This window comes from Alexandromys fortis, unplaced genomic scaffold (genome assembly GCF_014885135.2).
Source record: "Alexandromys fortis isolate MF-2015 unplaced genomic scaffold, M_Fortis_MF-2015_v1.1 scaffold_317, whole genome shotgun sequence".
Lineage (NCBI taxonomy): Eukaryota > Metazoa > Chordata > Mammalia > Rodentia > Cricetidae > Alexandromys > Alexandromys fortis.
Genome location: NW_026068201.1, coordinates 715856 through 742927, shown reverse-complemented (window position 1 = coordinate 742927; position 27072 = coordinate 715856). Strand labels below are relative to the sequence as shown.

The window sequence follows — 27072 nt, the reverse complement described above, 5'->3', positions numbered from 1 at the left end:
CTTGGGATGGTGCGAAGATCCCCAGATCCCTGGCTGGCGTCGGACTGCTGCCTGGAGAACCAGACCTCCAGCAGTTTCTCGGTCCCTTCGAAAAAATGTGCAGCTTCCATCACCGTGAGACTAGCGAACAACCAACAACCACAGAAAATCAACTAAATTAAATCTCTTCTCCCGCCGCTCCCGCCGCCGCTGCGGATTGTTCCAGCTGTGTTACTAAAGTTCAGGTTCCTTTTTTTTTTTTTTGCTATAATTTTATATTAACTTTTTTTAAAAAAAGGACTAATAAAATTTTCCCGGCTATTTTTGTGAGCGAAAGTTGAACGTGAGTCTGTTGGAAATAGAGGCAGATACAGTTCAGTCTCTTGTAGTCCGCTGCTTTCCCGTTAGAGAGAGTTGAGCGAGCGCTAGCTAATGTCGCCGGCCATACTGTGTAAGCCTAAACAGAGAATTCTTAATAGAGGAAATTTAAATGGCTGAGAAACACTTAAAGACATTTTCAACATCCTTAGCCGTCGGGGAAATGCAAATCAAAACTATTTTGAAATTTTACCTTACTCCTGTCAGAATGGATAAGATGTGTTAAACAAATGACAGCTCATACTGACAAGGATGGGAGTAAGGAGAACACGCCTCAATTGCTGGGGGGGGGGAGTGCGCATTTGTACAGCCACTTTGGAAATCAATATGGCAATTTTTCAGAAAATTGGGAATCAATCTACCTCAAGACCCAGCAATACCATTCTTGGTTATATACCAAAAAACTACACACTCATAGTACAAGAGTATTTGCTCAACTGTGTTCATAGCAGCATTATTTGTAATAGTCAGAACTTGGAAACAACCTAGGTGACCCTCATCCCAAGAATATGGATAAAGAAAATGTGGCACATTTACACATTGGAGTACTACTCAGTTTAGTGGCATTTAATTTGTATGGTAATAAGTAAAGCTTGTCTGGGGATTGGGAAAGTAAAACAGCCACACTGATCAACCTTACAGATCAGTTAACAGTGACACACACCTTTAATCCCAGGAGCTACACTAGCTTGCCATAGAAACCAGGCAGTACTGGTGCACACCTTTAATCCCATAACTAGAGAGGGTTATCAAACGGGAGGAGACAGTTCTCTGTATCAGTCTCATTCTGAGGTTTCCTGCAGGCAGGATCGCCATTTCAGACTGAAGTAGAGGTAAGAGCCAATGGCTGACTGTTTTGCTCTCCAGATCCCCAGGCAAGCTTTATTTATTAAAATACAAATGAAATGCCACTACAATTCAGCTGTTAAAAACAATGACATCATGAAATTTGCTGGCAAATGGATGGAACTAGAAAAAAATCATTCTGAGTCAGGTAACCCAGACCCAGAAAGATAAGCATGTCATGCATTCACTCATATGTGGATATGGGATGCTAATGAAGTGTTAACCAAGCTACAATCCTTAGACCCAGAGAGGCTAGGTATAGCCGAAGTGGGACATATGGATCTCTCTAGGAAAAAGAAATCGTATAGGTTTTATGGGTGGAGTGGGGCTGGGTTGGAGCAGCACCCCAGCAGGATCAAGTGGGAGTGGGAGAGGGGAATGAGTTTGAGGGACAATTAGAATTGAGGGGCATCTGAGGGGTTATATGGAAACCTAGTCCAATAGAAACTTCCTAAAATATATAAAGGTGATCCTAATGTAGTCTTCAAACAATGAGGGAGACAGAATCTCAACTGGCAGTCTCTTGTCACCAAATGAAGTTTCCAGGACCAGGACAGTTGAGTTGTTGGCCAAAGGGGTCCTACAGAAATTCCTAAATAATCCAGGCTGTTGCCAAGATAGTAGGTTGCTTTCCACAAACTGACAGTAAGGTCCTACTACTAAAGACAGCATCCACACAACTCGCTGAACATGGAGAGGTCAAGCTGGCGCCTACATAGAACCTTCACCCCTATGTTCTAGTGTCTTTGATATGGGAAGGTACTCTACAGGCTACCAAAAGAGAAATGTAAACACCAACCCAGCCACAAAACCTTTAATCTATAATGTTGTCTTGCTTGCAAAATATGCTAAGGCAATGGTGGCACAAAGCTTGTGGAAGTAACCAACCAATGTCTGATGTGACATTGATCACAAGATGGAAACCATACCTGACCAAGAACCAGAGACTAGGTAACTCATAGACCTAGAGTAAAACCAAATATTACTGGTCATAAAAAGTAGTGATAAAATGACTCCTAATGATATTCTGCTATACTCATAGATCAATGCCTTTTTCAGCCACCATCAGAGAAGTTTGCTCTTGTAGCAGTTGAGAACAAATACAGAGACACATAGCCAGTCATTCACTACAGAAAGAGACCCTGGAACACACAGCCCTAAATGGGATGTCTCTAGAAACTCCCATCCCCCACCCCAAACTCAGGGAACCCCACAGAAGAAGAGGTGGAAAAAGTGTAAGAGCCAGAGGAGATGGACGCACCAGGGAACGAGGCCCTCTAAATCAACTGGGCAAAGCTCATCTGAACTCACAGAAACTGAAAGCAGCAAGCACAGGGTCTACAAGGGTTTGCACCAGGTCCTCTGCTTATAAATTATAGCTTTCGGTTTAGTGTTTTTATGGGACTCCTGAATGTGTGAATGGGTGGGTCTCTGATTCTTGTGCCCTCCCTTAGGGCGCTTTCTCTTCAGTTGGGTTGCTTTGTCCAACTTCATTGTGATGGGTTTTGTTTAGTTTTACTATATTTAATTTTGTTATTATCTCTCAGAAGCCTGTTCTAGTCTAATGATAAGCAGAAAGGGAGTAGATCTAGAGGGTAGGAAATGGGAGGGGAAGGGTGAGGGGAGAGGAGGCAGAGAGGAACTGGGAGAAGTAGAGGGCGGTAAACTGTAATCAGGATATATTGTATGAGGAAAAAAAATCTATTTTCAATGAAAGGGAGAAAAAAGAAACTAAAAGGAAGAGAAAGGTGCCTCATTGCATAGAAGGAAACCTCATTCAATGATCAAGAGTAACCTTTCAGTTGATGAAACGTTAAGTTCAAAGGCTTAGAAGAAAAAAGTGTGTTGACCAAGGGTACCATATCCAGAAAAACTGGCCTCCAAAAAAAAAAATGATGCCTTTTTTCCCACATAAAATAGAGGGCTAAAGCCGGGCGGTGGTGGCACCCAGCACTCGGGAGGCAGAGGCAGGCGGATCTCTGTGAGTTCGAGACCAGCCTGGTCTACAAGAGCTAGTCCCAGGACAGGCTCCAAACCCACAGAGAAACCCTGTTTCGAAAAACCAAAAAAATAAAATAAAATAAAATAAAATAAAAAAATAAAATAAAATAGAGGGCTATCACCATTAACTAAATACATTACAAAAGACAATGTTAAAGGATGTCTTCACTTCAAATGAGGTGATAACTAAAAGCAACAGAAAAGCAAAATTAGGATAATACTGTAATGCTGAAAAGGTGATACACGGATCACTTTTAATTCTAGAATACCTTAAACAAAAGTATGAAATAATTATTACTACAAAGTATGTTACTGCAAACCTAATGTAAAATATATAACTTGTTACCAATAATATAAATCATGAGAAGTCAAAGTGTAGAGAATTTATGAGTTTGAAAATTAACATAATCTTAAAATATACTGCTATAATTACATTACAAGATGTTTTATGTAAGCCCTATATTAACCAAGAAAAATCATCTAAGAAAGGTGTACCACAGAAAAGGAGAAAGAAATACAAATATCTCTGTGAAAAAGGAGAGGGAGAGAGAGTGAAACATGAAAGAAAACAACAAGGGAATATCTGTAGGACATAGAGAAAACAATGAACTTGAGATAGTAAGTCCTACCTTATTAATAAATTCTTTAAATACAGATGATTAAGATCTTCAATCAAATTCTAGACAGTGACTTAATGGATAACCAAATGACAAAATAATATTTAACAATATGTTAACTACAAGGGATTCATGAAACACTAAAACAGATGAATAGGAGTGACTACTTATTGCATATAAAATAGTCCTTAAGGCTAAAAATGACAGAAAAGAAAAGGAGAACATTCTATACTAATGAAAACTGGGTCAGTTCTAAAGCAATAAATAACAATTATAAATATAAATTTGCTCAAAACTGAAGTATAAAATATATAAAACAATTGAAAGAATTAAAGGGAAACTTCACAACTATTCCTCAAATGGGTTACATAAACTAAATAGGAAATTAAACAGAATTTGAGCAGCACTTTGAACTAACTGAAACTAGGAGATGAATATATATGCTGCCAGTAGTAAGACACTTAATCTCCTTGAGTATTGAACTAACTGAACCTAATAAATATGTACACAATATTCCACTCAACATCCATAAACATATTCTTCTAACAACCTCTAGATAAATCTAACAAGCAAGAAGAAAATGGAAAGACAGTGAAATCATATCAAGTTGTCTGTCCAATCACAATACTTTAGAGGTTCTTGCTGTTGTTCATTTGTTTTGTTTTTTTGAGACAAAATCTTACAATGGATCCAATGCTGACTTCAAATTCATGACATAGCTCAGGCTAGTCTCAAGTTCTTGTGTGATTCTCCAGAATGCAGAGATTTATAGGTATGTACCACCACACCTAGCTTCCAACCATAACACAATAACATTAGAAATCAGTAGCTGAAGAAAAATTAGAGAACTCAAAATATGTGGATTGTATAATATATTTTGTTTTGTTTGAACAAGCTAGCATCAGACTCACGGCAATCCCCCTTCCAGCTTCATGAGTACTGGGAGGACAGAGCTGAACTAGATGCTTTGGAACAAACAAAAGGTCAAAGAATACACCAAACAAAAAATCAAGTTATCTTGGGGAAAATAAAATATAGCATACCAAAATTATGGTATGCAGGAAAATTAGAACCAAGCAGGAAGTTTGTAGTGATAAATAGCTAATTATTTTTTTTAACTTTTATTCTCTCATACTTTACATCGTGACCATAGTTCCCCTTCCTCTACTCCTCCCCGTCCTTTCCTTACCGCCCCCTCCCACAGATTAACTCCTCTCCCATTTCCTTAAAAATTAAAAAAGCAGTCCTCCCAGGAATGTTCACTGAACAGGGCATGATAAATTACAATGAGACTGGGCATAAATCCTCATATCAAGACTGGACAAAGCAACCCAGTAGGAGGAAAAAAGTCCCTAGCACAGGAAAAAACAGTCAGAGACACCCCCCACTCTCATTGTTGGGAGTCCCACAAGAACACCAAACTGAGTCAGGCAGTGGTGGTGTTCACCTTTAATCCCAATACAGGAGGCAGAGGCAGACGGATCTCTGTGAGTTCAAGGCCAGCCTGGTCTACAAGAGCTAGTTCCAGGACAGGCTCCAAAACCACAGAGAAACCCTGTCTCGAAAAACCNAAAAAAAAAAAAAAAAAAAAAAAAAAAAAAAAAAAACACAAAAAAAAAAAAAAAAAAAAAAAAAAAAAAAAAAAAAAAAAAAAAACCCACAAACTACATAACAGTAAAGTATAATAAGGTATATACAGAGGACCTAGCTTAGACCCATACAGGGTCCGTGTTTTTTTGTTTCAGTCTCTGTGAGGCCTGATGAACCTTTCTTAGATTCACAGACTATGGCCCACAAAGAACCTTTCAGTCTCTGTGGGCCATAGTTGCCTGGTGTCCTTGACCCCTCTGGCTCCTATAATCCTTCCTTCCCACCTTCTGTGGGATTCCCCTGACTCCACTTAGTATTGACTTGGGTCTCTGCATCTGTTTCCATCAGTTGCTGGAGGATGCTCCTCTGGCAACACTTGGGCTAGGCACCAATCTATGAGCTCACAGAATATCATTTCATCAACATTTTTTTTTTTTTGGACAGTCGTGTGTAGTCCATTCCTGGGCCTCTGGGCTGTCCTACCTCCAATTCCTGGCCATCCAGGAAAGACAAAAGAATAATCCCCACAACTTAACTTAAAAACCTCTAGGAACTAGATAAAAGAAGAATTAAGATGAAAGTAGCAAGAGAAAAAAAAAACCTAGACAACATCAACAAAGCAAAGAATCGGTTTATTGAAAATTTAACAACAAACGCTGAAAAAAATCTAGAGTAAAGGGAACCATCAGTCACTTACATGGAATTGAAAACTGGTACAGGCACTCTGGAAATCAGTGTGGAGAATTCCCAAAAAAACTAAAAATAAATGTACCATATGACCCAGCTATGCCATTCTTCAGCATACATCAGAAAGAATTGATATCCTACCGGTACCACAGATACTTGCTCAGCCATGTTCACTGGTACTCTAATCACAATAGCTAAGAAATGAAAGTAAGTTAAATGTCTTTCAACTAATGGATAAGGAAAATGCAGTTCATGTACACTATAGAAAACTATTCAGCTGTAAAGAAAAACAAAATCATAAAATTTCCCCGGAAAGGGACGGAACTAAAAAAAGAGTATACTGAGGGAGGTAACCCAGAATTAGAAAGACAAATGTCAGATGTTCTCTCTCATCTGCAGTTACTAGCTCCGAGTCTTCAGATGTGCATATTTAACCTTGAGTGATTGCAGAAAGCAAGAAGTCAAAAGAGGCTAAGTCAGAGCAGGGAGCAATAGAGGGGGAAACAAAGGTGCAGATGAGCTAAAGGTGTAAGTGAGGGAAACGGGAGGGCTTTAATTGGAGGGGAGGAGATTAATACTGAAGAAGGGGGTAAAATAAGAGTAAGAAACTACCAAAATAAACCTATAATACACATAAGTCAGTATATAAATAGACATATGTAGTTTAAATGAAAAATGTCTTATCTAAATGACAATGTTTCCTCTAGAGACAAAGATCATCTAACAAAAATCCCCATTCCTGAGCATGAGAACTCCTTTTTTGAGTTGTTGGTCAGAGTTGTCCAAGATACTCCCAAAACTTATCGGCTATTGCTATTGCCCTTGGCTGCCCCCACCCCGCACACAAACACACAGGTGGAAAGTAAATTCCTAGTGCTGAAGACATCGTGTATTTCAGACTTAGGGCTCAGAGACCCCCTATGAGTAAGAACTGACCTGAAATCCTCCTCCCTGAGTACTAGCTTTCATGGTACAAAGGGTCCATGCATGTTTCCAAAGGAAAAAAGTAAGTGATGTCTATTAATCACAACAATAATAACATGATATAACCTTAATGATGCAATAGTGGCACACATATCTTGGCAGTAACTAACGCTCTCTATTTGGGCTTAAGGCTCATTCAACGAGAGGGAAATCATGCCTAGTCCTGGCAGCATAGCCAACTACTATGGGCTAGTGAAATCACTGATACTGGAAGAAAACTCACAAGTGCCACTTTACTAAAACTGTGTAATCTCTAGCTACATTTTAAATATTTGTCCTTATCCCTACAGATATGTGCTATTCTCCTATCATCAGGACACTTCTCTTTGCAACAGGTGGAGACTGTTACAGAAAACCACAACTAATCAAAATGTAGGATTGTGGAGCTCAGTCCCAACTGATACATCTACCACACAACTTCTGCACCTAACACTCAGGGTGGCAGAGAGATTTTAAGAGACAGAAGATAGGAAGTTTTCGGGGCTGGAGAGATGGCTCAGAGGTTAAGAGCATTGCCTGCTCTTCCAAAGGTCCTGAGTTCAATTCCCAGCAACCACATGGTGGCTCACAACCATCTGTAATGAGGTCTGGTGCCCTCTTCTGGCCAGCAGGCATATAGACAGAATATTGTATACATAATAAATAAATATTAAAAAAAAGATAGGAAGTTTTCTGTGAGTCAGTAACTTACAGGAATGTCAGAAGTAACAACATGTCTTCCTTAACATGCACCAATAGACATGCTTATAGACATGCTTATGTGGAGGGGACAATGCTCAGGAGGTTTTAACCTTAGACAAAGAACTTCAGGTGACTTTGGGATGCTGAGATTGGGAAAAAATAGTTATCCCCCAAGAACACACCAATTGGTTATCTAGTGCCTGAAAACATATACATACAAGTAGCATTATATGGACTGAGTATGTTGTGTTTATGTATTTAGGAATACACACACATAACACATAACAACAATTAAAGGAAACACTATAAATTTGAGAGAGAGACAGAGAGAAAGAGAGAGAGACAGAAAGAGAGCAAGCAAAGGGTTGCACATGGGTGGGGATGAGGAAGGAAAATGAAGGTATAATGATATAATTATATTATAACATCAAAAGCTATTATAAATTGTATAAGCTTTAAAAAGATAAAATTGTCAAACATTACCTAGACTGTGAATAAGAGATAATATCAAAAAATCAATAACAGACATTAAAACTGGAGCTGAGAATATGGTTCAGTGGTTACAGTGCTTTCTATGCAAGCTTGAGAAGCAGAGTTAGGATCTTAGAAACCTATGTAAAAGTGCCAGGTGGGTGTGACAGTCCAAGTATAATTCCAGGACTCAGAAGGCAAAGACAGGGTCCCTAAACAAGCTACATATCCAGACTAGCCACGCAGGCAAGCTCTGTCTTCAAATGAGAGACCTTGCTTCAATACATATGGTGGAAAGTGATTGGAACGACACTGGGTGTCGATATTCTTCCATATACATTCACACACATGTGCACATGCACCTACACACACATGAAAACATGCATATATTCATGCACACATACCACACACATGGTAAAACTATTACAACTGATGACATAGAAATAAGAGGGTTATAAGAAACTTAAACAACTATATGTCACCAAATTGGATGGCATAAATTATGGATAAATTTCTAGAAACCCTCAACATACCAACACAGAACAATGCAAACTTTAAAAGTCTGTACACAGAATTTATGACTGGTAAAGAGACTAGACTAGTAATCCAAAACTGAGAGCTAGAGGCCTAAGTAAGGACAACAGGCCAAACTGCTGCTGCTCACAGATACAACAATACTCAACAAAAACTAGTAAGCCAAGCTGACCAGCATATGACAGTGTTTATAACATGATGAGGTGAGATTTGTCCTGACCACATGTGAATATGTGAAAATAGTTAATATGATACTCCACAGCAAAAGCGAGCAAACTAGAATCCACATGATCATCTCAATATTACTGAAAATCATTTGACAAGGTTCAACATCTTTCATAATAAAAGCATTCACCAAAGTAGAAACAGAAAGTAATTTCATCAGCAAAATACAGGCCACATATGAAGAGCTCGTAGCTAAGCTCACTTTCCATGATGAAAACCTGAAAGGTTTTCCTTTAAGCTGAAAGCAAGGATGCTCATTATCATCACATTTACTTAACAGAGCATTAAAACGCTATCCAAAGACATTAGGCAAAGAAAATAATTAATGACATGTGAATTAGAAAGAGAAAAGTAAAATTCTATCTGTTCATGGGTGAAATGATTTTATATATTGAAATTCCTGAAGACACCACAAAACTAAAACTAACAAATGAATTTAGCAAAATTGCAGGATCTTAGTAAACCTGAGAAAAGCTGTGTTTTTGTCTACTGAAAACAAGCAATCTAAAATGAAAATTAATATAATTGTATTTCAATACTTTCAAATTTTTAGAATATATAGAAACAACAAAAGTTATGAAAGGTTTGTATGCTGTAAACAACAAAGCACAGATGAAAGAAATTAATGAAGAAATAGATTAAAAGACAATGTATTACTAGATTGGAAAACTTAATGTTCAAATGTCCATGTTACACAAAGCAATCAACAGATTTGGTGCAATTTTCATTTTAAAAAGTTGACATTTTTCTATAAAAACAGAAAGAATTCTAAAATCTATAAAGCTCATCGAACAACACCCAATTGCTAAACAATACTGAAAAAAGCATAACAAAGCCAGAGATCTCACATTCTCTGCTACCAAGACAGATCACAAATGGAAATAAAAAAGCATGAAACTGGCATGTAAAGGCAATGCACCAATTTGGAAATGAATAGTGAACCCAGAAATAAATGCACACAAATATAGTCGAAATGTCTTTCATAACAATGCCAAAGCCGCATAATAGAGGTAGTCTATTCAGCAGATGGTTCTGGAAAACATGGATATGTGTGCAAAAGAATTATATTGTATATTAATCCTACACCACGCATAAAAATAAACTCTAAATCTATTGAAACAGACTAAATAGACTAAAGACCTAAAGTTAAGACCTGAAATTGTAAAATCTCCTATAAATGAAAAATATGGGGGCAAAGCTTTACAACAATGGTCTTGGCAGTAATTTTTTTAGCTGTGACACTAAAAGCACAGGAAAGAAAATTAAATAAGCAAGTGGAACTAGATTCAACTTAAAAGCTTTAATATACCAAATTTATCAACATGCCCAGTGTGGTGGTATGTGCCTTTAATCCCAGCACTTGAGAGGCAGAGACAGGTTTTGAGTTCAAGGCCAGCCTGGTGTATAGAGCAAGTGTCAGGACAGTCGTGGCTACATTGAGACCCTGTCTCAAAAAAAAAAAAAAAAAAAAGGCAAATTTATCAACATAATTAAAAGGCAACATATAGAATAGAAGGAAAATGTAAAAACTGTATTTCAGGTAAGAAAGTAGTATGCAAAATAAAGAACTCATACAAGTGAGTAGAAAAAAACAAACCCACTAGAGTACAAATGACTAGAACAATTCTTCCAAGAACAAATGACTAATAGGAATATGAAAAGATGCCCAACATTACCAATTACCAGAGAAACTGAAGTGTGATTATTTCAAACTTTTAATAAGATTGGTGGAGCAAGAACAGTTTTTAAAAGGACAAAACAACAAACCGAAAATAATAAGTATTGTTCCTTAGCTCATACAATGTGAAAAACATGATTAATAATAGTGTGTTATGTTTATGAGTTTGCTAATAAATAGACTTATAGATGTTTTTGCCACAGCAGATGGGTAACTATTTGATATGATAAATATGCCTGTTTATTTCACCATAGTAACTGCCTGCTTATAATAAAATACCTCATGGCACATTTTATATACTCTACACAAAATAAGTTTACTTTCTCTTTAGGTTGACATACAAAGTAATGGATTTCATTATACACTTAATATTAAAAGTTAAACCCTAAGTCACTATTGCACCAACTATAAAATGGAATATTCACCAAAAAGTATTGAATCTGCTTATTAAGTGAAAAATAGATCTATAGGTTTCAGCAATCCCACTAGATTGAAAAAACAGAGCTAAATGTATGCTATCTTCAGGACAGTTGTTTCAAACATAACATGGCTACACTGAAAGTAAATGGACGGAAAAAGTTATGTCATTGAAACATCAAGGGTTTTTGCCCAATAGCCTAGGAGAGCCTGGAATCCTCCATCCTGCTGTTTTTGTCTTTCAGTGTGGGGATTCCAAGCACATACTCCTACAATGAGCTAAAATGTAGGTATTTTTTTAAAAGCACAGTATGTATATTGATATCAGATAAAGTAAACATCAGAGAAAAGTAAATTACCAGAGATAATGAACATTACATAATATCCAAAATCTTGATGCAAGAAGATTCTTGCTGAGAAAGAGGAAAATTAGAAACTAAAGGTCTAAGAATGGCAGAGAAAAGGTAGATGTCGAGTGAGATGAGAGAGCTTTGTGGTGATGGTATAATCAAATATTTTGATGTGATTTTGGAGTACAGGAAGCAACACATGTGGCAAACGTATACAAGCACAAATAATTGCTTATAAAAAGGGGAAATCTAAATAAGATCAACATTCTAGTTATTACTATTGTGTGTTTTTACAAGATAACACTGAAAGGTTAGCTGAGGTTGGAACAAGACCTCTCTACTGTTTCCCTGAAATTAAAATATAATTATGTTGTTTCTGAGGCTGGAGATGTGGTTCAGTTGTTAAGAGCACCAGTTGTTCTTCCCGAGGACCTGGGTTCAATTTCCAGCACTCATATGACAGCTCACAATCACCCGTTGCTCCAGTTCCAGGGGATCCAACACTCTTATACAGGCATACTTGTAGGCAAAACCCCAATGCACATGAAATAAAAATAAATCATTTAAAAAATATATTCCTCCCTTACCTTTCATGCCTTCAACTCTTCCTACACACCACACCATCCATTGCTCTTTCAAATCATAGTCTCTTATTTAATTGTTGAGATGTATTATGTATGTGTGGTATGTATGTATGTATGTATACAACATAAGCTTCAGGTATCACAGCAGTAGGAAAGGTGGAAAATTTATAAGAACCAGAGGAACAGTGAATTATTATCTCATAGAAATGTCAGAAAAACTACACTGATGAATTTATCAACACAACTGCTTCTCTATACTGTTTTCAACTTCTTATAATTTTTCATTAAAAATATAGCACATACCATATTCACTATTCATATATTTATGTATAAGTTACGGAACTTAAGGGGTCACAACCTGTACCCCAAATCAGTCAGACTGCCTCTCCTCAATAACTCAATAAAAAAGAGCTAAATTAATAGTAAAAGGCAGAAAAAGGAGATTTAGTTAATATGGCTACTTTGGGAAGAGGGATAAAGAGATCAAATAAGCCCTTCAAGTAAGTCTTCAGAGTTCTGAAGTGGAATTAAACTTTAAACAGACTGCCAAGGATTTAAGTATCTAACAGTCCTGGTCAAGGTGACCCATGATTAACTGGGATACAGTTTCATCCTGTTCTAACCAGTTTTTAGAATGTAGTGAAATCTCTTTCCAGGAGACAAAATTCCCCTCTGTCTGAAGCCTTCTCACAGCATGCGATTCCTTAGAAAAAAACTCATTTATTTGGGGTTCATTGTAACAATAGTCTAATAGTCAGTTTGAAAGACTCAAGTGTCTTTTTGTGTATAATAATTTTTTATTTTTGAAATTATAGTATAAATACATCATTTTCCCTGTTCCCTTTCTTCTGTCCAACTCCTCCCAGGCAACTCCTTTGCTCTCCATCAAATTTATGGCCTCTTTTTCTTTTTAATTTCCTATATGCATGTTCATAAATATAACCTGGTCAGCAAATATAATGTTACTTATGAATATATGATCTCAAACAAGTTTCCTTAGAGGCTGATTGCTTTTCTTCTTAGTTGAAGTTCTTCATATGCCTAGGCCATGCTTTCTTTTCTTGGCTTCCATGAGAATCTTCCATATTCTTAATTTAAAAATACATATGTACATACATACACATGCACAATTTGCCTTAAGCTGGTTTTAACACATCTTTATTATTTATTACCAAAAAAGTTGTCTTTTTTTAAAATGGAGACTACCTATCTACCCAGGCTGGTCTCAAATTCATAGACTCAAGCAGTCTTTCCTTATTCAGTCTATGGAGTATCTGGAACTACAAATATACCTCTGTACCTGACTTACCAAAATGCTTTGATTAAGCGAGAATGAAAAACAAATTACTCACAACTTACAGCTCCAATATTTTATATAAAGCATTCTGGCCACAGCTTCACCATCAGCTTGGGTTAATCCTTAATGAGAGAATTCCTTATCAATTCCATATTCTTTAGTTAACCAATTCTCTAGGTCTACCTTAACAAGAAACACTTATACTCAATTTTAAAATTTTTATTTTATTTCATGTGTATGAATATTTATATTTATATTTGTCTATGTACTACCTGTGTGTCTGGTGCCTGAGGAGATCAGAAGGGGGCATCAGATCCCCTGGAACTGGAGTTGCACATGGTTGAAAGGTACCATGTGGATGCTGGGAGTCGAACCTGGGTCCTCTGAAAGGGCGGTCAGTGCATTTAATCACTGAGCCATCGCTCCAGCCCTCAGATTAGAATTTACACAAAATTATCTTCCAAATATTTTTCTAATCTTTTACTCACCTCTGTTGATAAAGACTAAGAATTAATGAAATTTCCTACTGTGAATTGGATGGCTAGCTCTGTAAAATGTTTTCAGTCTCTCTAATTCACGAGTCACATACATCAAAGTTTCATTACACATGCCACAGGAATGGCAAAGCTGGGGTGAAACAAAAATAATGCTAATTATTTTTTAAAAACATACAAACAAACAAACAAGCAAAAATGGCCAGGCGTGGTGGCACATGCCATTAATCCCAGCACTTGGGAAGCAGAAGCAGGCAGATCTCTGAGTTTGAGGCCTGTCTGATCTACAGAGCAAGTTCCAGGACAGCCAGGACTATGCAAAGAAACCCTGTCTCCAAAAANAAAAAAAAAAAAAAAAAAAAAAAAAAAAAAAAAAAAAAAAAAAAAAAAACAAAACAAACAAACAAACAAAAAAACCCACGAATGAGCTGAATTTCTATTCTAGTTAGCAATTCGTTTTGTAGCCCAGGCTAACCTATAACTTATTATGTATGTCAAGCTTGCCTTAAACTCTGAGCAATGTTCCTGCCTCAGCTTTTTTAGTACAGCAGTACAGCAATTACAAGTTCATGCCACCAAACTTGGTTCATTCACTTTCTTACTTTAGAACTGAGAAAAATGAAAATGTGGTACATTTACACAATGGAGCATTAATTAGCTATAAAAAAAAAAGACATCATGAAATTTTCAGGCAAATGAATAAAACTAGAAAAAAAATGTCATCCTGAGTGAGGTAACCCAGAATCAGAAAAATAAACATGGTCTTTCTATATTCACCCATAAGTTGATAATTAGCTGTAAAGGATAACCTTCTGCCTGGGAAGGGAACATGGAATAGATTTTGTTCATAAAGTAGGGGTGGTGGGAATGGAAACAGGAGGGATCAGGTAGGGGCAGATGGGGAGGAAGTACAGGGAGAGATAATTAGAATTAGGGGCATTTCTGGAATGAAATGGAAACTTAGCTCCATGGAATCTATGAGAGTGACCCTAGCAAAGACTCCTAGTAATGGGGGTCATGGAGCCTGAACCAACCATCTTCTGTAACCAGGCAAGGCCCCAAGTGAAGGGATTGAGACACCAACCCAGCCACAAAACCTTTGACCTACTGTTTGTACTGCCGGCAGAGTGTTCTGAGACTGGAGCCTAGCTGAAGCCTCATCAGCGACCAGAGAGACTTCATCTAGAAACTGATGGGAGCAGACATAGAGTCCCACAGCCAAACACTAGCCAGAGCTCAGGGAGTCCTGCGGAGGAGGGGGCCAAAGGATCGTAGGAACCAAAGTGGAAAAGGATATCACAAGAACAAGGCCGACAGAATCAACTGACCAGAACTCATGGGAGTCTGACTCAGGTCCTCTGCATACTTGTGGTGGGATTTCTAACAGTGGGAGTGGGGGGTGGCGCCAGGGGGCGACATGCTGTCTCTGACCCTTTTACCTGCTTATGGGACCCTTTCCCCCCTATTGAGTTGCCTTGCTCAGCTTTGATGTGATGATATGTGCCTGATCTTATTGTAGCTTGTTATGCTGTGTTTGGTTGATGTCCCTGGGAAGCCTGTTCTTGTGTGAAGGGAAGCAGGGTGGGGGTTTGGAGAGTGGGGGTGGACCTCGGGGAGAAGGGGGGTGGAGGAAAGATTGGGGGAGGGGAAGGAGGAGAATAAAACAAATGAGCTGAATTTTTATTCCAGTTCCAATTGACCAAAATAGTGCATGCAGATTCTCCCCCTGCTGTCATGCATAAGATCTAAAACCTGTAAATTAAAAGCACCGAGTTACACAGTAGAAACAAAATATTACTATAGAAGCCAGAAAAACAAAGCACTAACTCTTATCCCCTCTTGGAAAAGTATCAGTGGTAAACCATAAGCCTCTAGCAACTATTATCATGTGTACCTGGCTGTGCTGTGTTAATGGGAACTTGTCAAAGTTAACAGCAGTAGAAGTTACCTTTCTTGTCAGAGGAATTTAATCCAAGAACATCAAATATTTTAAGCTTTAGGTCTTATTGCATCACAACACAAGTCTATCAGTATTAGCGTTTTTATTTTTTGAGATAGGGCTCACATTGTAGCCCAAGCTAGCCTATAATTTATTATACATGTCCAGCTTGTCTTAGACTCAGAGCAATCTTCCTGCTCTGTACTTTTTGAGTACAGAGATTACAAACACATGCCACCACACTTGATTCACTCAACGTGGGACTTTAGAACTGAGGGAGAAAGCCCTAGAGTTTTATTATTTTCAGATCTCTGGCAGAACCATAAGTATATTGAGATTATGGGGTGCAATGTTTAATGTGACTTTTACTTTTTTGCTCTGATGAATCAAAAAAATGTGTGTGTTTACAAATGTAAAAGAGTTTATACTCAGGTTATATTTCTACCGCAATCTCTGCATCTGAAAAGAGTTTGCAATGGGCACTGCCTTAAATTTTCTTTCAGCACAGACTAACACTAATATGAAAGTCCAAAGCCTGAAATGCTCCAATATTCAAAAAGTTTCTTGCCATGACAGTAATGCTTGGTCTTAGATAGGATAATAGATTTCTGACATTTTAATTAGAAATAATCAATCCATAAATACATGCAAATATTCCAATTTCTGGAAATTTCCAAAATCTGAAACACTTTGGCCCCAAGTATTTCTAATAAAGATTCTCAAATTTTATTAACCATTGTTTGAACCCCTTTCACAGTATAGTACTATGCATCCAGTGTCCTAGTTAGTGATAGATTATTTAGATGTTTTAAAGGACATTAAACCTAGAGTAGTACAATGTCCCTACTTGAATTCTTCTTAGCACTTACTTGAATACAATATCAAGTATACAGGAAAGAAACTCCAGTTTCCTAACCTCCGATAGGACTACGACTATTTTTTTCTTTACAGCATAATCCATAACTAACATATGGTTGACAATCTAGAAAAAATAGTGTGACTGCTACATCTACTCAGACTATGACAAATTCCTGATTAGTGGAATGCAAATTAATAAAATTTTGTCTTGCAATTTGGAACATACTGACGTTAAAATTTATAAAGAATTTCCAAAAATGACTGAAATTAAATTAACTTTGTGAATTGTGAGAATGGATACTTAAATTACTTAGAGATATCTTCAAGTGCTTTAGGAATATTTTTACATGTTATCCATTGATGTATTAACTATAAATCATCCTCATCTCTTTATTAATATCCCTAAAGATTAGCCAAATTCTGATTGCTACAAGTAAATCATAAGACATACCACTTCATAAAAATTCAAATTTTCAACCATTTTAGACCTATTCTCCACAAAATTATTGAAAATTAAGAACTGAAGTATAATTGTACCTCAATTTTTAAATGATTTGTTTATTTTTATTTTATGTGAATTAGTGTTTTGCCTGCATGTATGAAGGTGTTAAATCCCCTGAAGGTAAAATTATAGGCGTGAACAGTTGCTGGGAATCAAACCTGCGTCCTCTACAAGAGCAGCCAGTGCTCTTAACCACTGAGCTATCGTTCCAGCCCTTATATCTCAATTTTTATGTTATGGAATCATAGGTATTCAGACTAATTGGCAGCAATAATGACACAATACACTAAAATTGAATGAACTGGGGTCTGGTGAGGTATCCCAGCAGTTAAAAGCATGGGTCAGAGGGCCTGGCTTCAATTCCAAGCACCCATCTAGCAGTTCACAACTGTTTGTAACTCCAGTTCCAGGGGATCTGATACTCTCACACAGATACGTGTAGGCAAAACATCAATGCACATAAAATAAAATATTTTAAAAATACACATGCAAATTATAAAAATTAAGCAAGCACAATAAATAAAAATAATCTAATAATTGTTATCCTTGAACAGAAATAGAAAGGGAGAATGAATATATATGTGCAGATATGTATTAAATTCAGTAACAACCATTAAATATATTAGTATATGATACATTCCAGCCAGATGTGATGGCACACACTTGGAATCTCTGCCCTTGGAAAGTGGAGGCCAAAGTCATCCTCAGCTAATAACTTGAACTACAGAAGACTCTGTCTCAAACCAAAAGAAATAAAAAGGAAACAAATAAAAACCCAAGTATGTAATTATATATGGCCTCTGCAATTAAAAATCTTATGTCACTGTTCATATGTGGACTAGTTTCCAGTTTGCGAAAATGAAATAATGTGGAGTTGAAAGTAAGGAGGGGGATTAGAAGATAGGGCAGGAGAGAGGTAGGCAAAGGGGTAAATAACACTAAGGATGTTCGAACAAACCATATGGAGACAACAACTAACTAACTAACTTCCTTCCTTCCTTCCTTCCTTCCTTCCTTCCTTCCTTCCTTCCTTCCTTCTTTCCTTTCCTTTCACATCCTAGCTCAGCTTCCCCTCTATTTTAAAACTTCTGTGTGTATAATATTATATCATATTATATATCAAATCACAGATATTTAAAGTAGTTTCAGGTAGATGTCAAGAAGTACCATAGAATGGGAAAATTCTGAATTCATCTTGGAAGATACTATATAAATAAAAAATACTGGCAATGGGACAGAATGGAAAAACAGAAGAGTATACTTTTATTGTAATATTTTTTAAAATCCTAAGTGTAATAATATGACAATAAGATGTTTACATTGTGAATATGAAATAATGAACTTTGAATTGATATGGATGAAAAAAGCTACATGTCATCCCAGAAACTTCTAACAATTTACTTTTTTCAAAATAGAAAATTATTTGTTTTTAAAATAAAATCCTAGTTATCCAGGTGTGGTGACACATGCCTTCAATCCCAGCACTTGAGAGAGACAATCGGATCTCTGTAAGTTCAAGCCCAGCCTTGTCTACAAAATGAGTTTCAGAACAGAGAAACCCTGTCTCAAAAACCAAATAAATGAAGAAATATATAAATAACCTAGTCATTTGTTCCCCTTCGTTAGACACAGTACACTTTTTTAAAATCATGAACAATAATGTTCCTTCACACAACTTTCAGTCAAATTACTTAGCTGTAAAAATAGTTGAATTTATATGCACATAACTTTTCAGACTATTAGGCACACCTTCTAAATAACTAATATACTCTATAATGTATATATGTGTATGTCTGTGCATCTTTTATAAAACTTGCTTAATTCAGAAGTGAGAGTGAATAATATCCCCAGCATTAAGTGAGTTTAACTAGGAGGTCAAGAATTCAGGCCTGTAAAAGGATATAGAGGCACCAACACTTGTTATATAATAGTTTCTAACAACAATTATTATAAAATGTATTTTTCTCATTATTATCTGTGAAAGTTCAATTTCATGTTTCAATTAATGTTTGTGGCAATTTACAAAGTGTTACAAAATTCTATCACAGAATAAAACAGTGACAAAATCAACTTCAGTGATGAACGTGTAACAAGGAAACTATATGAATTGTTATCTTTTGGATGACAATCATTCAAAGAACACTAACAAGTCATAAAAAGATGAGAACTCTGTGTAACCATTCCTTGTAAATATTAATTTCCAATTTATATGTGGATGTATTTGGTTTATTGCAAAAAACGTGAATGCATTTCACTCTTTGGTTTTCTTCCCATGTTGAAATGACTATCAGTATCTTTTGCTTAATAGGGAAGTTTATGTTCTAGGACAATTTAATACAAAGAGGATTGTTGGACAAAGGTCATGATTCAAATAAGTTCCCATTACAAAATTTTAGACATGTGCTCAAGCAGAAAATTTTCAGTCCACCGACATCATAAAGATCATACTTTAGAACAGGATCATTTTAAAACTGCATGCAAAAGGAAGCATCAAACCATAATCAGAACTCTTAAGTGCTCTGTCATTTGTGTAGACTGCTGTTGCTCCTGACTTTACTTTAAATAAAGATGCCTTGCTACTTTGCAATCTGTTTATTTCAGGTCTTTGAATAAAAGGTCAAGAAACTGAAAACATTCCACCCACACCCAACCATTGAAAACAATAAAATGAGATTTTATGAAATAATAATATTTGCTGAGTCCAGAAACACTGAATTATTGTTTTTTAGTAATAAATTTATCATGGAAGACTCTACTGTATTCAGAAAAAAATAACTTATGAAAAATACAGATGCCTCAAATTTAACTTTGGGTGTATTACTTCTTAGAGCAAGTGTGCATATTCTTTGCACCTGTAATTCTAAAATGCGAAGTTATCTTAGAGAACATAGAACTTTTTGATATAATACAGGTGATTTTCAACTTGTGATGTGGTTACATCTCAATAACTCAATCAAAAGTTCAACACTTTGTGAATAAAAACTGGACTTCATGTGCAGAACCTACTGAACATCACAGGGTAGCGACACAGGACACTGAGGAGCATTGTTCTTCTCATGGCTGACTGGCAGCTACCGATTACTGCAACTGCCCAGCATTGCTACAGAATGCTGAATCATATATTATGGACACAGTCAAAGTTAACACAGGCAGCTTGGAAAATGTCTGTAAAACTGGCAGTTTCCCTTGGGGACTTTGAAAGTGCACCACCTGTGGCCTTCAGGCTGAAGTATGGGCCAGGACCTGTGCATACTTGTAGACAGCACCTAGCAGCTGGGGAAGAAGATGCAGAGGAAGAAGATGATGGTGACGAACATGTAAAATTCTTAAGTATAACTGGAAAGTGACCTGGCTCCTGGAAGTGGTAGAAAGAGTCCACAGAACAAAATGGGAAAGTAGTTAATAAATAAGATGACAATGAGAAGAAGTCTCCTAGTTAGGATTTCTAGTGCTGCGACAAAACACCATGGGCAAAACCAAATGTTTAGGGAAGAAGTATATTTCATCTAATTGCTTGTAGTCTATCATCCAGGGAAGCTGAAGAACGAACTCAAGTCAAAACCTGAAGGCAGGAGCTGAAGCAGAGGTATGGAGGGGTGCTACTTATTGGCTTGCTTCCTGTAGCTGGCTCAGCCTGCTTTTTTATAGAACCCAGGATCACCTGCCCACCGTTGGCCCGGCCCACAATGGGCTAGGGTCTACCACACCAATCTTAAATCAACAAAATGCATCACAGGCCTTCCCACAGGTCAGTTTGGGCATTTTCTCAATTGAGATTCCCTCTTCTAAAATGACTTAATAAATAGCTTATGTCAAGTTGACAAAAATCAACCTGTACAAGGAGAAAAGCATAGCTCCAATGAAGAACTCTGTACAAGATACAACTTGCAGAAAATTACAAGATACAAATGTAGAAAATTCAAACCAGCATGGAAAAGACCTAAAACTATAAAAACGAAGATCCTTAAAAAGGAAAAGAAACAAAAATCTTCCTAAAATCTTCTAGTTCTGTAAAAAAAATACTAAAGTAATATTACAAGGAAGTATAGGAAAAAGTGGTTCTCTTTCCAAAGTAGAAGCCAAGTTCAATTAGAATTGATTCCAGATGACTGACCAGGAGGCTATCCAAGATCTCTGACAGTGGAGGAAGTCTCTTTAAGACAATGGTTTAAGCAGCTTGAAATATTCCTTCTTACCTCATTTCCGTAGCAAATACTATTTGGCCTCTCCATGTTTGACAAATGATGTTCACATTCCATCACCAAGTATGTGTTTTCTAAAATGGCTGTTTAATATTTAAAAGTGGAACTCTACCGTTCACTTGGCTTTAATTATGTATGGTCTGCTTTGATAGGATGCAGTACTAGTGGTGGTCAGACAAAGACAAACGGTGGAATAAATAGTATCATAATAAAGAAAAAGTAGTTTTTAGTGAATTTGTACTGCATTTATACAAAAGCAGTAAAATTTGTGAAAGAAGTTAGAGTAAACAGCAACCATCTCTAACTGCAGTGTGGTTTGTTATTTTGCTATATGAAAACATTAGCTTACAATAGCTGGCCAAAACCTAGGGACTGTTAACATGTAACCAAATTTTAACAGCAAAAAATTTTTAAAATGTACTAAAGTAAGTTTTACAAAGGTTTATGATTGAAGTTTAAACATATGTTACTTACCAAATATTATCATATTAGAACTTTGACAGGTATCAATTTCAAGACCCTAATATAGCTCTTTCCTTTATTATACATAGTAGTATATGGTAAACAATATTATATAATTCAACAAATAAAAATTCATGTTGCTCATAGAATTTATCTGGAAACAGACTTTGGAGAATATTAATAATATAAGGTTCTGTTTATTATACTAGTTTTGTATAAAGCACTTCAAGTATAGCTGTGTTTTACTATACAGTAAAAAAATGCACATTTATAAAATATATTAACTTAATTATTTGTATCTTCTTACAAAACATTCTCACATGCCCCAGGATAGGATGATTATAAACTAAATTCTATAACATGTACATTGCAAAGTTATTAGTATTTCATTTATTAAATTATAATATAGCATAAAAAGTTTGCTCAGTTCAGGAAAGTTAACTGCTCCAGGCAATCATTTTCCCTTTTAGTTAATCGAATGGCAATACGATGAGCTTTTCCTCCTTCCAATGAAGCCTAAAATTTCAAGAAAGATGACTTTTACATGAAGCCTTCCCAGACAACCCTTAGCCTTTGGTGATCTCCCTTTACTTCGTTTTTTTTTTTTTTAGCTCTTATTCTGTACTTTTCTATGTTCTGATTAATATATCTTATCTGCAATTAAATTCCTCAGAACTGTTTCTATTGGTGTTTTGTTTTTATTTCAGCTACTAGTTACTGGCATTCGGACCCAGGGACTAACGCTTCTAGTGCATGCTAGATAGGTGCTCTGTCCCGAGCAACACCAACAGACCTGGAACTTGTTTCTAATCTAATCTCTTCAATTCCACCACAGTGGTGGACACTGGGTAGAATCTAGTAAATAAAAGCTTAATAAAAGTCTATGAATTTTTTTAAAAAAGAAAAAGCAAGCAAAACCAAACTTCGTTGCAGGGTTCAGTGATCAAACAGCACTTGGAAAACACAATACCATTTTATCAGGGGATTATGACTGTTTGTGTGAAAGCTCTGGGACACGTGGTGACTCTCTGGCCATATTTCCATGGAATTCTTTTCCTTTAGATCTAATAATAATTCAAATAAATAAGAGTCGAATTCACTAAGACCTTTCCCAAACAGAAACCACCTCTAAATTTAAAATCTCGTGCACAACAGATAATTCACACTGAGGTAGAAAACTACTCTTCCCTGGTATTTGCCTTTAAACACAAGAGTATCTCAAACACAAAAGCAATCCATACAAAGCATTTTACCTAAAACTATCAGAAAATTGGCAGTGTTAAGCTGCCAGATTTAAAACTGGCAGCTGCACTAGCCGAAGTTACCTAATCACGAATGGCATCCACATCCTTTTGAAAGTTCCTTAGCTTAAAAGGGTTACCGAAAACTAAATTTAGCCTTCTTATCATTGTGCTTCTTTCTCACCACTTCTTTTATTTTAGATAAGAGACCTGAAATGGCTTAAAACTGTCAGAATGGAAGAACGTGAAATAAAGGAACCCATCTTTTGTTGTCAGCCCACAGAAGTGCCTCACAATTAAAATTATACGTCATTTCAAACTGAGCTCACTTTCGGAAAGGGTCAACAGGAACTGTAAAGTTTCTCAGCCATCTACCTTTTAAAAAGCAGTCTCACGCCTCAAAATAATATTCTTGTCAAAACACCTTGTAACTTTAGAGCCTCATCTAACCATGGTATCCAGACTCTCACTCCGGGTGTCGCATGCCAAAGTTCTTGGGAAGTGACTATTTCCGACTCTAGCCTACTTTACGAAGAACGAAAAGATCACAACCATCCATATTCTTATTAGGAGCATCTTAAGTCTCGTCAACACATTTTTAAATGCAGAAATGAGTCATTCTGCAGGAAGAGTACTTTGGAGAACGTGTTCTCCCTATTGTCAATCATCTACTATGTCTACGTCTCAAGTTTGATGGTACTTAGGCTGTCAAATAGAACATGTTACTAGTGTTGTCTTATTATCATTATTATTACGATTATTTAACATAATATCTGCCTAGTCTAACATGCTAGGAGTCTGGAGCTAGGCATATGGTTTGCAGAAGCTGACTGCACAAGAGTATAAAGAATACTGAAAATTAAGGCACCGCTCAAGCTATCTGGTCAATTCTTCAGTCATGAAGCAACAGCAATGTGGAGGATGGGCTCTTGACAAGCCTGAGGTCAGGTCAGACTGTCTCCTGAGACCAAGAGTCAGAGCCACAGTTAGAGCAAGGAGAAATGGGTGAACAGGGCACTAGGAGAATCTGTCTGGAAATCAGAGACCAGGGTGCATGACTGTACTTCGAATCATCAGCATCTAAGAAACACTGCCAGGCCTTAATCACCTACACTTTTTTTTTTCTTTCTTTCTTTCTTTTTTTTTTTTTTTTTTCTGGAAGCCAGGGTCGAGATCAGAAAGTGGTGCCTTTGAGAAGGAAAACTATCTGGAAGAAATTACCCGCGAGCAGACGCAGGAAGGGTGTCGGAAGCTTCTGAATGAGAAAGCAGTGCTTCCCTGACCTGCTGGGGCCCCAGATACCCGGAGACCAGAAAACAGCTCCAGCACCTGGCGACTGCGGTGCCACTACTCACCCCTACTCTCCTAAGGTCTCGTTGTCGCCCGGCACCACACAGCCCGGCAGAGGGGAAAACTTTCCCCCTCCCCCGCCGCTGAGGGTGGGATCCACCGGCGAGAGGAGGCGGCGTCGCAGCTGTCCAAGCAGGGCCAGAAAAGCGCTGGGTGCATGAGAAGCAGCCTGGTGCTTGTGCCTCTGGCAGCCACCAACTTCACCACCATCGACTTGGAGGGCCAGGAAGAAGCAAAGGCGGCAGGCCTTCGCCCAGCGGACCGAACTCTCCCCGGATACTAGGCCTGAGCTTCTGGCAAAACCGTCTGCCCTGGTCACCTCAACAACAGGACCCCCAGGCTTAATTCCAATTTCTTGGCCCCCGCGACCACAGAACAGTGCCTGCTCCCTCTTGGGGCCACGGTAGCAGCTGCATCCTCGTGCTCCTCTTCCTCTGGCGCTGCTGCCTACACACACAGCCCGGCGCACTTACCACCGCGGCGCCTGGATCGCCGTTTCTTAGCAACCGCGCGCATGCGCCCCACCCCGCCGGGGACCACTGGTGCGGCTGTCTGATCCTTGGACCAGTTGGTTCGCGACCTAGAAAAAGTGAGCAAAACCCCACTTCTTAGGTAGGCCCTAACGTCGAGGTCAGAAATGGTGAAGTCCAGGATGTTCTAAAATGGAGAGGCTTGGAGACTTAGGATAAGATCCGCTACCGCATTGGCATCTGGGCTATGGGGAATGTTTTGTTTTTGTTTTCGTTTTAATTTGTTTTCCTGCAGTCTTTTCTCAGACTTCTACTAGAGTGATCTTTATAAAACTTCCATCTCTCACTTGCCTCTGATTAGGAGAATGGGTTTTGGCAATACAACCAAATTTGAATTTCTTGAGTCTTTTTTTTTTCCTTGGTTTTTCGAGACAGGGTTTCTCTGTAGCTCTGGAGCCTGTCCTGGAACTAGCTCTTGTAGACCAGGCTGGCCTCGAACTCACAGAGATCTGCCTGCCTCTGCCTCCCGAGTGCTGGGATTAAAGGCGTGCGCCACCACCGCCCGGCCCAAATTTGAATTTCTGCTCTTTTCCTCGGGCTAGATAACTAACCTCTCTAAATCTGTTTCTTCATCTGTAAAATGAGAAATATGGTACCCACTGAGTACTTACAAGACTGAAGAGAGAAAGTATGTACAGGGCTTAACAGACATAACCCACTGTGACACAGAGTAAACACTCAGTAAAAAGGAGCTGTTTGGCAATGGCTCATCACTGTATACAATACAAGACAAAACACACACTGGTTGAACATTCCAGCTTAACAAAGTCCTCCAAGTGTACTCTGATTTAATTCTGAGCCAGCCCTTAGTCACCCAGCTCTAGACTGGTTTCGCAGTTCCTCAGATTGAAATATATAAAGGGACCATGTACATTTTCTGTGTTCATCTGGAAAATAAATCAATGTGAACCCATGAACTAATGAGCATCCAGTGATAGTTCCCAAACTACATGATAATGTTAAGATATGGATATTAAGAACTGACATGTAAGCCGTGGCTATACAAACAACATTTTTGTGTCATTTTCTAAGGGCTATTCATCGTATTAAAGTCAGACTTAAAATTTCTGAAATGTGTAATTATAAGACAAAAACATGTAATGGATTCTGAACATAACGCAATGTATAAACAACACATGCATATTTGCAAAATGCACTCTGCTAAATGACAATGTAATGAAATATTTGAACATTTTAGAAAGAATAAAAAATAGCTATGCCATATTCTAAGAACTTTACAAAGTTACCCAATAGCCAGGAAATATTAAGGAAAGGTGAGTATTTTCACTGGGGTTTAAACACTAAATTGTATTCTTTGGTCACATGATATATCTGCTTCACTATACTGCTAAAGAAATAACTCCTATCAACAAACAGGCTTGTCTACACAAATAATGTGAAGAAAGAAGGCTATTTTACTGAGGAAACATAAAAAATACATGCAGATAGGTAGCCTTCAAGGCACTGCAAATTTAAGATGAGATTCTGCAGAATTTACATATTAAGTTCACTTGACATTTGAGGTAGATGTTTGCTTAACTAATTGACTTACTCTAAAAAAGATATTAAAACATCTCCAGAATGATAAAATACATATTACGGAAAGGTTGCACCTTGAGATGGGGTCCTATAGTAACTTTGAAGAAAGATATGTGTTCACATTTCAAGGGTAACTATACTAGAGACTGGGAGTTTGTGATCCCCGGAAACCTTTATCCACATTTCAAAAGGTAGAGAAATTATAAAGGTCCGTTATATCCATTAATGAGATACTCTACAAAACTAAGAGGTAATAGTTATCTTTCTCTTTTATTCACCTTTACAATTACAAATAAATGACTTTTTTTATAGGCAAGCCCTGTGTTGACACAGTAGATGTACATAGTAGACCAAGTAGACATTATTCATAAACATATAAATTCATGCTGGATGTACAATTGTTCTGCATATTGACAGGTGACTGTGAGATTTTCAAAACACATAAGAATTCAAAGCCGGGGGGCTGGAGAGATGGCTCAGCGGTTAAGAGCATTGCCTGCTCTTCCAAAGGTCCTGAGTTCAATTCCCAGCAACCACATGGTGGCTCACAACCATCTGAAATGAGGTCTGGTGCCCTCTTCTGGCCTTCAGGCATACACACAGAAAGAATATTGTATACATAATAAATGAATAAAT

General features: G+C 37.4%; 1 protein-coding gene across 3 annotated transcripts in view; it reads right to left on the bottom strand.

Moving 5' to 3' along the window:
- Window positions 1-25078, bottom strand: part of Zc3h12b (zinc finger CCCH-type containing 12B) — a 199442-nt gene extending 174364 nt beyond the window's left edge. For all 3 annotated transcript variants that reach the window (XM_050129930.1, XM_050129929.1, XM_050129928.1), the window contains exon 1: window positions 24373-25078. The gene's annotated coding sequence lies outside the window, so the exon portion shown is untranslated. The remainder of the gene's footprint in view (window positions 1-24372) is intronic.
- Between the last annotated feature and the right edge of the window lie 1994 nt (window positions 25079-27072).